The 12,437-nt window shown below is 36.8% G+C and overlaps 1 protein-coding gene across 11 annotated transcripts in view; it reads left to right on the top strand.

Annotated features, from left to right (window-relative positions):
* GBE1 (1,4-alpha-glucan branching enzyme 1) overlaps positions 1-12,437 on the top strand; it is a 124,701-nt gene that overhangs the window by 14,117 nt on the left and 98,147 nt on the right. The window lies entirely within an intron of this gene.

Below are 12,437 nucleotides of genomic sequence, written 5' to 3'. Positions count from 1 at the left end.
CCCCCCCCCCCAAAGAAAAAACACTGAAGGTGAGCACTGAAGCTTTAAGTGCTTTTTGTTTGCTTGTTTTTGTTTTTAGCTCATTGAAAATTCAGGGGAGTTGTTTCCCCCGAAAGCTAAGCTATAACTTATGTTTTTAATTTGAGAGAGAAAAGTAGCTGTTTCTGTTCTTATGGTTGGTATACAGCTTCCTCTATAGCTTTCGGGGAAAACATGTAATGTTTATTAGTTGTTCTTTACAGCTTCTTTGAAGGAGTTTCTAGGTAGCATGTGTATGTATCCAGCCTCCACCAGTGTTCATTGGCGTATTTAGCTGTGGTTTATGGAATCCATGCTCTTAATCTGTGGCTTAGTTGATATGAGTTCTCAAATGAGAGTGAGTTTTTAACACTTAACTTTGTAAACATCTGAAAGTGTTTTTCAAAATATTGCTGATGTATCTTTATCCTGTTCACAACAATTCGGAAGTATTTAAGAAAAAAAAAAATCAGGCTCCTAACAGTCTTTTTAAATAGCAGTAAACAGACTTTTAATAGCGTTGCTATTGCTGTGTAATTTGAGTGTGATTATAATGATTAGTTCTTTCAGAAGGAAAATATAAACACTGCTAGCAATAAGATTTATTTGCTTCTTGGATTTTCTTTATGTTGCCTTAAAATGTTGGGCAGAAAAACRTGATTTTTGGTTACTTCCCGCTTCTTATCCTAAAACAAATGTGTGAGTGTACACCTATGTGGTTACAAATCTGACTTTTTGGTACTTTACATAAATACTGTAATTTAGAGTTCTCATCGATGAAGACCCTCTACCTCCCCAATTTAGGTACATCATAATATAGATGGTAGATGTTAAGTAGAACTTTCCTCAAAAATTCAAAATACCAACTATCAACTCAGTTATCTTGTGTGATACAATCATGGTGAGAAAGAAGCAGTAGTCTTGGATTATAATATCTGTCTATAAGAACATAATGTATTAAACACGGGATTTTGTTTGTTTATTTATTTTATTTTTTTAATGTCACTAAGGCAGACTATGGATGAAAAGCTTAAGTTAGCAGGAGGAGAGCAAGACTGGGGGAAGTCAGAGGAGGTCACCAGACTACTTCACAGAGTAATAATAGTAAAAAAAACCTACCAGACTTAATCCATAGAATGGATTGTTTAAACTTAAACTGCTTATCTTAACATTTGAAAAATTTGCAGATAATTAAAAACATAAAAGTTCCTTGCTTCTTAATGGTTGCAGTAGACTCAGTCTTTTAATCTGATTGTTCAAAAATACACATTTTTCTTCTGAGGAAAGCAACCTGCCATTGTTTTCTCTGCCATAAGTTCATGAAAGAAAGAAGTAGTGCTTACAGGGCAGAAGCTCATCTGGTTGTTTACACCTCTAAGTGGTAGGAACTGTCTGTAGATTCCACAGTTGGTGACATTAAGAACAGCACAGTCAGGTTGCCTGTGGAGATGAATGTATTTCAGCTACGATTTATGCATTCTGGGATTGAAATGAAAGGCTTTACTAAAAGATTAGGTTCCTGAATAGATCTAATGACCATTTTCACTTTAAAATTTAGCAAATTTGGACTTAAATAGCTCTTTATTGGCTGTGCCAAAGCAGTTGCCATCTAACAGGCAATAACAATGACTGGATTAAAGTAAAGATGATACCTTCCGAATAGGATCTCATTTTCGATCCTGAAGTTATGGACCAAGTCTTGTAAGATAACAGATCGTTTCTTTGAATATGATTGTTAGCCATTGTGTCTTCAGGTCGAGCCGTTTTCATTCTTAATGGTGAGCAGTGAAATCTTGGCAGCAAAAAATTTGTTGGTCTGGACTCAGGCCTTTGAATTTCAGAACATAAAGTAATGTATTACCTTTCTTAATGTCATAAGTAATGTGTTGTTATCAAGGTAGGTATCAGACAGAGCCTTCAGTGACAGTCATGACTGGCAGCAATTATGTCCATTAAGTGCCATTGCAAAACATTTTGACCATAATGACTTATGACAGAAATATCTCCTGAGCTCTACAGAGGTAGGAAATGCCAAGTCTATCAAGATCTGACTCCTCTCCTCAGAAATTTCTCGGAACAACTTGTTTGTTCTTACATAGTAGGAATCAGTGTAGCATGCTGCAATCTGATACTTGTCAAATAATGTAGTTCAATTATGACAGATCTTTTCTCAGAAAAATTTTTAGTCAGGCCTGGGGACGTAGATTGCATAATCATTATATTAATTGGCAGAGCAGCCATAAAAATGGCAGATGCTGGAGTTGGTCTGGTGTACAGAAAGATAACGCCAGCATAGCATACTATATCAGAAAAGTTCTCATATCATGAATACAGCTTGTAGGAGGAAAAGTGTGTTTTTGGTAGTACAACCTGTTGCTGGAGCTCGCTCCATCCTAGTCAAAACTTAGATGCACACTTTGTCATTAGCATTATAACTGCATCTGCAATAAGCACTTTGGCAGACAAAAAGTATGTTGCTCACCAGTAGCATTTGCTAATATATTAACATTTTTAATGTAAACCTTCTTTTAGAGAAGGTCTTCACATTCTGGAAGCTTAGTAACAACTTCTAGGTATGTTTGCCTAAGTCTGTTAGATGTTGCTGTGATTGACTGAAGTTCTGAAGTACGAATTCTGGCACCATGCGTGTGCAACTTTTGTACACTGGTAAGAAACAGATTGGACTTCATGTATTTGGTTCAACTGGTTAGTATGGGTCATGAATTTCAAAGGCTTTTCTCAGTGCTTTGTTGACTCTGTCACACATCTCTCAGCAGTAAAAGCTGTTGGCTGTTTAAGTAATTGTAAAAAACGTCAGGGAGATTTCTTCACAGATAGCTTTTCTTTAAATGCTTAACAAGGTTTGTCTATAGTAGCAACAGTATTAGGCCACCCTAAACAAAGAATAGGACAGTGCTCAACTGCAGCGAGTTTGTATTTCTTTATGACATTTTCCAAATTAAGTTTCACTCGTGCAGTCCTCGCTTGCTCAAAACAAAAGAYGTGCTGAGAAAGTCGAGAGTCTTTGTTGCATTGTTCCATTTTTTCTGTTTTCTAATTTGTGATTCTTTTTTGTCATCTTTCCCAGGCTCTATGGGTTGTCTGCCAGGAACTGTAAGAATCCAAGCACTTGTCTAGGGAGAGATTTTCAGGCTCCCTGGAACATTTTCTGGCATTCATTCTGCCAAGATTTCTTCTTGATGGGCATCAGGCATGGTGTTTACCATCATGGCTGTTGCAGTAGTTAATACAAACACAATGCTTATATATTCTTCAGTTGAACCAGCTGATGTTAATCTTTGGGGTTTCATAAGTCTTTTGCCACAGTGATGATGACTAGTTGAGAAAGAACAGTAGAATAAAGGTGAGGAATTGCTTGTTTTGTTTCTGGTGTAGCATTACTCTTTCTGCTATCTTGAATGGGTGCTAACTGTTGGAGCAGGATGGTAAGATGTGTGCATGTGAGAGGAAAGAATAACATAAAACCCTAAGATTACTAAAGCAACTTGTCTACAGACTTGTTGCAGTGATTGAAAGTTGCTCCTTATTTGCCTTTAGCATAGAGAAGACTTGTCATTGAGGTAAGACTTTCTCCATGTGTGATAGCTCCAGACCCTAGCTTCTGATGTTAGATCATGTAAAGCTTAAGGGGTCAGGAGAACAAAGAAGGCTAAGCTGTTTTTTTATTCAGTTCTTTACAGTTCTTTTGGCAAAGAAATACTCTGTAAACAAAGACAAGTAGGAATAAATAATAATTTGTGGCTGGTTTTGTAATGTATTTCAAATTCTGTAACAGTGCATCTGAGTAAAAATTTTCAGGTGTGTTGCTTGTTAGAAATGAAATTTATTTATTTTTAAACTAGGACAGATCATTTTATTTTAATATCAGGCTGAAATGCGTAGAATAAAATTTTCCTGAATCTGTTTTGTTGAAATTTTTGATTCTTAAACATCTATGCAAAGAGCTTTTTCAAATTCTGGTAACTTTTAAATGACTCTTATAGCTTTTGTTAAACTTTCTGCAGAGTTGGCAATCCAAGATTGTCAGATTTCATGGACAGCTCTCTCTCAGTGAAGATGGGAGGGAAGTGAAGAACTCTTAAAGGCAGGAAGTCTTTGAGTGCTCTAGGCCCCAGTGCTCTTCGTCAAGGTGATATACTTGCTATGGCTTGCTTTCCCCTACAGAAGCAAAGAGGTATTGTATATACCTCAGAAAATAGGAGTTATCCTATCAGGCTTTCACCTGATAATGTACAAATTTAATATTCCCTAAGATGTAAACAGGCATCTAGAATACAATAATGAAATACGGCAATGGTGGTATACATGCTTTTTGGCAATGAATGCATGGTTTGTTATCTTAGAAGTTTTGGCTTAAGATTCTTCCTTTCTTCTACTGTTTATATTAATACATTTTCATTGTAAAGCCTGCAAACTTTTTGTGTGTTCAGATCTTTACAAAAGCTCTGCATCACTTCTTCTATTTGCTATTTATGTTGGTTATTTCATTCCTACTGTCTCCTGCCTCCAGAGCCATTTTTCATCTTCCTTGTAAGCATTCATTAGCTGTGTACTGTTCRCACAGGGAGTAATCCATAGTATGTATTTATTTTGGGTGTGCAAGCCTACATTTCATATTCTTTGGGGAGTTCAGGGTTGTAAGGGTGGTGATAAATCTTTTTCTTGCACAGAAGTTCAGCACTTATTAGCTCATCAGGTGTTGAAAGGAAGTTCCCTTTAAAGCGTTATTTAGAAAGAAAGAGCAAGGTAAGAATGAATGGAAGTATAGTCAAAGACCTACATACCTGGTAGAACTAGTCAGAACTGGTCAGCTAGAACTGAATTTTTCTGCATGGATTTTATAATCTGTAATATTTATGGTGTTATCTTGTAGCTTAAAGTAAACTTTCAGAATTCAGAACTTCTTGGAATGAAATGTATCAAATCAATTGCTGATTATTATTCATTATTAAAACTTACATTAATTTTGAAGTATTAATCGGGACACATCACAGTCCTGAGACTGAGTTTTCACGAGTGCTACTGGGGATGAGGGACTGGACAATGCTGTCAGTGTGTCTGGAGGAGGTGGAATGGGACCGTACAATTCAGGAATAATGGAGATGACAAGCTAAAATTACTAGTAATTACATAATGTAACAGCATTTGTTCTTCAGTCTTCCACACTGTTAACAAAATGAGATGAATTTGGATATTTACTGCGTCCAAGGTGTGCTAGTCATGGATTTGACAGGGGATGCTGTCGTGTGTGTCCGTGTCCATCCATCCATCTGTCTGTTTGGGTTTTTCTTTTGTTGTGTCCCCCTTCCCTCCCTCCCCCCACCCGAAACTATCTAAGCAGTGAGGGTTTCTGGAACCCAACAGTCAGCAAACTTTGGGATTACAGGGTTGCTCACTGAGAGGTCTTTACAGTGGACTTTCCTGGATGCCAGTTAAACTTGCTTCTAGTTTTACTCTGGTTTCTGGGAGAACAAAAAAGGGGGGGAAAAAAAGCCAAATGATTGTCCTGTGTAAGTTGGGATAGTTTTATTTAGCTTTCAGATTCAGAGGCTTTTTTTTTTCCTTCTTTAGTCAATAACTGAAAAACCATTTGGTTTCACAACACTAATTATTACTCAGAATTTGTTCTTATATTAAACGTGAAGGGCTTCTGCTACTGAAATTTGGTCTAGAAAGGGAGCTAACTGTCTAGCAAAGGGAAAATATGTAGTTCTAAATTGTAGGCTTTGCATTTTGTTTGCTTTAATAAAAAGTTGCCATACATCAAATTCAGCTCCACTCATTAATAGGTATCTGTCTCTGCCAAAAGAGTTATTTTGAAAATGTTTACCTGTTTTGTCTGATAACTTAATATGTAAATAATGAGTTAATTAAAGAACAGCTTTTCTCTTCATACTAGCTTAAACTTTTAACAGAACAGATTTCATTAGTGTTCATGGTTTGTGTGTTGCTTTTTATTTATTTATTTCTCCTTAGGTCTTGGCTCCGTATGAGCTATTTGTAATGTTGCATACTTAAATTTTATTATGGACCCTTGTCCTTGTTTCTGGAACTGTGAGTAGAGAAAAGTAGCCCTATTGCATGAAGATTTCAAAGCTTGGTTTTGTTCCAGAGTGGAATGAGGAAGGGAGGGGAAAGGCCTCTTCTAAAAAGGAAGGTTGCAGGGACAGAGCAAGTCCTGGCTGTGGGCTCCATCTCCTTGGCACTTGCCCTGGGACCRTGGACCTTAGCAACCCTGGGAGGCTGGACAGGCATGCTGGTGGTAAAGGAAGCTCTGCTGGGTCCTGTATGTTTTCTTTCCGCTGTTGTTTTGCTTACATTAAAGGGTCTTAATAGAAATGTGTGGCTTTGTTTTTCCTACTGTCTCTCCCAAAAAGGGTGTGCGTGTGGGGGGGAAACAAAAAAACTGGGCTTTTGGTGAAAACTGTCATTTGGAGTACTTTGGTCAGCTTTCCATTTGTGGGACTCCAGCAGGTGTTTTGTGTACTGACTGCACCGTCAGCTGTCCTGTCTTGTATTTTCATAACCAAGTAACAAAATTTTGCCTGTCTCAACATCAGAACTGACTTTGCACTTTAATTTGGACTAGGGCACAAACAGAAACTGTGAGAACTGTTTACTTGCACTGTAATGTGGGTTCCGTACTCTGGGATGGACTGTCTACAGTAAGATAGCAGTATGGTTGACTCTAGGTGGAAGAGTACTTAGGAAAGACCTCTCTTCCTTAGACGTCTCCAGGAATGGAACTTGTCAGATAACGTGGAAAGGTTGAAGTTCATGTTAGCTATATTTCAGTTACAGTATAAATAAAGCCAAAATATTCATGTATTATGTATGTGGGATGTAGTTCTAGCAACTCTTAACCCTACAAAATAGGAATGAATTACTGATTTGAACTCTTTATGATTGTTCAGATCAATTTTGTTCATAGTATTCAGTACAGCTACTGTTGTGCTTTCAACCTTTTTTTTTGTCCTTATCATGGATTTTTCTCAGTAAGCAATCCAAATGTTTATATTTTTCTTAATTAGGAATAATGGATRTTCTTAAGAAGTTTCTCTCAAGAAGACATCTGACATGTTGAAGATTACTTCTTTTTCTTTTTTCTGTTTTTTTCTTTAGTTCAGATGTATGTATTCTATACCTAAAGGGGGAAAAAAAACAACACATATTCACTTTAGACCTGATATTTGCTATTGTTCTCTGCTTATGCTTACCCAATACAGCACCTGTATTTCACATGCTGATTACCTTGAATGAACTTCTTTTGGTCCCATGACTCCGTGTGGCAGATAAGTTGTTGATTGCTCCTGCTATGTGGTATCTTAGAATTGGGGAAGAGGCTATAGTTCTGCCCTGAATTTAGGAGTCTGGCCTGTACTAAGGGATCAGTAGTGAAAATGGCCTGTCTGCAAGATTCTTTTATCTGTCTGTTGGTCTTTTTTTTTTTTTTTTTTTTTTTTGGTGCAATTTTTTTGACACATAACTAAATAAAAATGCATAGTGTAGCACAGTGCTTTGGGATGTCACTTCATGTCTCTCCAAGTGGGGGATTTATAAACTTACTGGGTCATACAGTGCACCTACTGATAGGTCTGCATTGACTTAGCTTTTAACAAAAATGTAATAGTTCATTTAGTGTGCAAAACTTTAAAGAAARGGCACTAAACTTAGCTCAGAAAAGTGTGAGAATAATTGCTAAGAGTTTGTCTTAAAGTGAATAAATAGTGAAACACAAGAATCCAGGCTACCTTCAAGAGAACTCTAAATGAGGTATGTGCTTTTAGGCTTTTGTTGTGTGAGAGACCTTGCATAGGTTTTAAACTGATTCCAACAATCACACTGTAGTTACTCAAGCTGCCCAGTTCCTTCCTTCATTATGGAGAGGTAGACTGACTTGTCTTTTTGCTTAAGGGAGGCCTGCAAAGGCAGCAAGACATGTTAAACACAACTATTCCTAAATAGAAATGGGTACCTTTTCAAAAGCTGTAAATAAATTTCCAAGGCAGCTGTAATTTTAGGAATAAATCCTTTATAGCCTGGAGTCTAGTGTCCTTTTTAAAGGGCTTCTCCTCCCCTTGCTTCTGTAAGTTCAGACTGACTGACTTCTATATATCACTTCTATAAATTCAGCCTTATAGAATTAGGGCTGGTGCACTTGATTTAATTTTACTGAAAGTTGACTGGACGGTAGGGTAAGGTCCCAGTTTCTGTTTTGTTCAGATCATGTGTCAGTATGATGTTGCCTTAAGAATCCCTTGCTGGCATAACTGAGAGGCTGACAGCAGCAGTTACGAGGGTGTTGCCAGTCARTAGCAAGAATGTATATAAGGTAAGATGGTGAGTATCATGTGATGGCTTCCAGTTCCTGCTGACTTTAGTGTGAGATGGCAAACAAGGGTTCCCTGTCCTGTAGAGATAAAATACTGTTGAATGCCAATTCTGTCTTTCAGTTCAAAAAGGATACACATTACCATTATCTCTCTGAAAGACTGACTGTTGCAGAACACTAAAGAATATGGATCTTATCTTGTTCTAACTAGTTATCTGTGAAGAAAGATGCAGAAGTTCCCACTAACATTCCGTTAAAAAGCTTTTTAAGAAAAAGAAAAAAAGCCCAACGCATAGTATTGGGTGACTTCCAGTRTGAATACAATCTTGCATCCATAATTCTTCTTCCATGTAGTGTTTTATACATTGGTGCAGAAAAGTGTGGTATTTTTGCCAATATCCAATTAGATTATACTTCCAGAGCACTTTGAAATAATACATGATCTACATAGAGTAATAGCAAAACATATATTAAGCTTATTTGTGTAACTTGCATATAGGAAATTAAAATGGAAATAACTAGGCGTACCAATTCATGTGAACATGTAGATACTATAGTTGTAGTAACGTTTTAAAAGATAGTGTTGATGCAAAAGTTTACCTTACACACTTTGGTAACCACTTTAACAGATTTAAAAATCATATGGGGAAAAAGTCATATGGTAATAAGATATTTGAGGAAAATTGCCAAAAGCATTAATAGCAAAATTTCTTTCAAGGCAGAAGTTGATTGGTTATGTCCATTTCTCTGGATTGTTTTAGGAATATGGAATTTCTTTATCTGTGTGCACAGATACATATACAAAGAAAATGAATACGAACTTAGAGGAGGTATATGTGTGATTGCCAGTAACTAAAGATATTTTAGACCGTTTTGACATTTAGCAGTGCATGTAGTACTTCTGTCACTATCTACGCTGTTTTTATATATCTTGCCATGTTCTTAGCTTTTTCTTAAGCAGAACGAGCTAGCTTCAATAGATGGAAAGTACTCGATTTTCATAGAGTAATTTAGGCTGGAAGGGACAGTGGGATTTTATCAAAGTTTCAGCTTCCTGTTCAGAACCAGGTCAACATTGAATTCAGTCCAGATTGCTTAGGATTGTGTCCATTTGGGCCTTAAACCTACAAGGTTTATTCTAAAACCTCTCTGGGTCGCTGTTCCAGGTCTTAATTATACTACTAATGATTTTTTTTTTCTAGCTAGCTAGTACTTGTTCTATCAATTTTGCATTTGTATTACACTTAAATCTTGCATCAATTCAAATGGCAATTGAAAAAGGCTTCTAGCTGTCAGTCTCTTATTTCTGCTTATTAGCAATATTCTGCTGCTTTATTAAACCTTCAGTGTATAATGCCTTAGGAAGGAAAGGACATAAAATTACACTTACGAATACTATGTATGCCTGACCTTGTCAAAGATGAAGAGGAATTCAGACCCGTCTGGGGAGGGGGAGAAGATGTTAGTACGGAATTTGTACAGAGCTATATGCAGTTTACAGAATATCTCACGTTTATGTATGGAATACAAAATACTCCAACTACTTGTGTTATAATGAATGTATTATGACAAAATATGCATGCTGACTCTTTATGTATCTAACAATATTCTTTCTTCCATGATGCCTCAAAAGTCTTTACCAGGTTTATTCTTGAGCTATAGCTCTTAACTCGGAGGCTAACTTCCCGATAAACTGTCAATAACTAATATTAAAGCTGTTGGTTCATGTTTTTTCCCCTTTATGTTATTCCCTGATACTGGCGTGTATCAAGTTGAGCTCAGATAAGGAGGAGATGTGCATGGYTGAAGCTCTGGGACTAACCTGTTGTCCTGTTTGGCTTCAGTTAGAAGGCTTTACTTTGGCAGCTCTGCAGTCTGAGAACTGGAGCAAGCAGTATTTTTCTAGGCTTAATTCCATAAAGAGAGGTACTATTTTTATATTCTATTGTGCCTGTTTCAGGTAGGAGAGGGGAGAAGGGAGGGATATTGTTTTATGTGCATACAGTATACATTTAATGCAAATGTTTAGACTTGTACATAATCTTATACATATGTATATTTTCTACCAAGAGTATAATGTAATGTTTTTTTCTATTTTGTACTTCAGAGATAGACAGGTATATTAAAATACAACTTTTCAAGCTGGTCAGCCATTTAGGAAATTGATGGATGTAATTTCTCTTATAAAGAGGAAAAAAAAAACACCTAGAAAATCATAGCAATGTCATAGTGGGGATGGGGACTTAATAAAAAGGAAGTCCTCTTAAACATATAATATTCCCCCTGGTAGGCAGCTGTTTGTCTGATATTTCTCAACTCCTAGTACTAGACAAATGTTAACGCTTCCATGAACTCTGAAGCTTTCTGTTTTATTTTCTAAAAGTAGATCTGTGCTTGTGGTTAGCTTGTGCAGCATATCAGGATGATTAACCGTGTCAATACCAGGCTTTCTTAGCTTATGCTTCCTCATCCTCATTCTGAGGTGGTGTGTCCCAAGCTACCTCACCACTTCAGATATTTAAAAATCTGACGTAAACTTAAGCGTCTGATCAGCTCTTTTTGTGGGTTATACTTAAGGTGGATGATTTGAGTCATGAATAGTAGTGCAGTATTAGTTATTATTCTTCCCCCTCTTTTTGTTTTGCATTCTTCCCCCTCTTTTTGTTTTGCATTCTTCCCCCTCTTTTTGTTTTGCATTCTTCCCCCTCTTTTTGTTTTGCATTCTTCCCCCTCTTTTTGTTTTGCATTCTTCCCCCTCTTTTTGTTTTGCTATTTTTTTTAGTCACATCAACTTGAAACTTGAATCATAACCTTTCTAATGCTCCGATAGACAAGTTGCATTATAGACAAGAGACTAAAATATGCTTGGAGGCTGCAAAGTACTAGTGACTTCTGTGATTATCAGGCTGTCCTTGCTAATGTAAAAGTACAGTAAGCAGAAAACGGATGTCTTCGAAGCTATGTCATGTGTCCTTATGAACTTAAATCCTGTGAAAATGGATATATGGTTGGGATGGGTCCAACAGTTGTTGAATATTGTTAGCTCTGTGATTAAGAAGTGCTTAACACATTTTTGACATGAAATGATACATGTAGCTTTATCCAGATAGAGGATTGTTGTGTCAAGGAGCTACACAGTAGTTTAATGCTTCAGAAGAATAGATGGACTCCACGAAATCCTAACTCCTCTCTTTTCTAAAGAGGCTTGAACATTCAGTGATAACTTAGAGATCTTGGTGTGTATACCTACCTTCTAGAGATGATAGTGCGAATCTGTTAGTGGCCATGCATTTCTTTTCTTTGTGCTCACTCTTACTGAAGTCTGGAAGAAGAGCCTCTCCTAGAGGGCACCTTTGAAAATGTTTGGCTGTGAGTGAAGCATATACCTTTGCATACAACTATTCACATCAGGAACCAAGAATACATGCTTTTTGATTGCTCATCTTCCTTGGGAATAGACTATGTTATCTGGTGGTAGTTACTGATATTTCTTAAGTACACAAGTACTAATTCTGTTTCCAGTTTATTGATACTACATTCAACAATGGAAAATATTTATAAAYGTTTAAGAGTGCTCATTTTTCCTTGTTGGTCCTGTACACAGTGAAGTCAGAGTTAAGAATTAAATTTAGACAGATTTGTGCTGTGAAGCTGAGCATGATGCGTCTGCTAAAGTGCCTAAAGCTGGTATGAATAATTTGAAAGGTAAGTTAGCTCTGTTCACTCCCCCTCCCCTCAGTCCCTATATGTTCTTTTTATTTTCCAGTTACTGGAGGTGATGTTTTCTTCCTTAAAACTGTCTTCTGGAAGAGTCACTTTTCATTGGCTTTACAGGCTAGCAGATTAGGCTTACCTGATTGTTTGAATATGCAGTCAATAGGAATAGCCCCACATAGCCTCTAAGCCAAAGTGTAAAACATTTATTGGACAAACCAGTGAAGACTGATCAAATTAGCACAGTAGTCAGAAGCAAAAGAAAAAAAGTATACCTTGCTTCCTTTTCCATATTTTAATACTTTTTTGTAGGTATTCTTTATATGTAAAATAACATGTATGCTTTTTTTCC

Source organism: Apteryx rowi, unplaced genomic scaffold (genome assembly GCF_003343035.1).
Source record: "Apteryx rowi isolate R43461 unplaced genomic scaffold, aptRow1 scaffold_441, whole genome shotgun sequence".
In the NCBI taxonomy this organism is placed as follows: domain Eukaryota; kingdom Metazoa; phylum Chordata; class Aves; order Apterygiformes; family Apterygidae; genus Apteryx; species Apteryx rowi.
The sequence above is the reverse complement of the archived record's forward strand: the minus strand, read 5'-3'. Positions and strand labels throughout refer to the sequence as shown.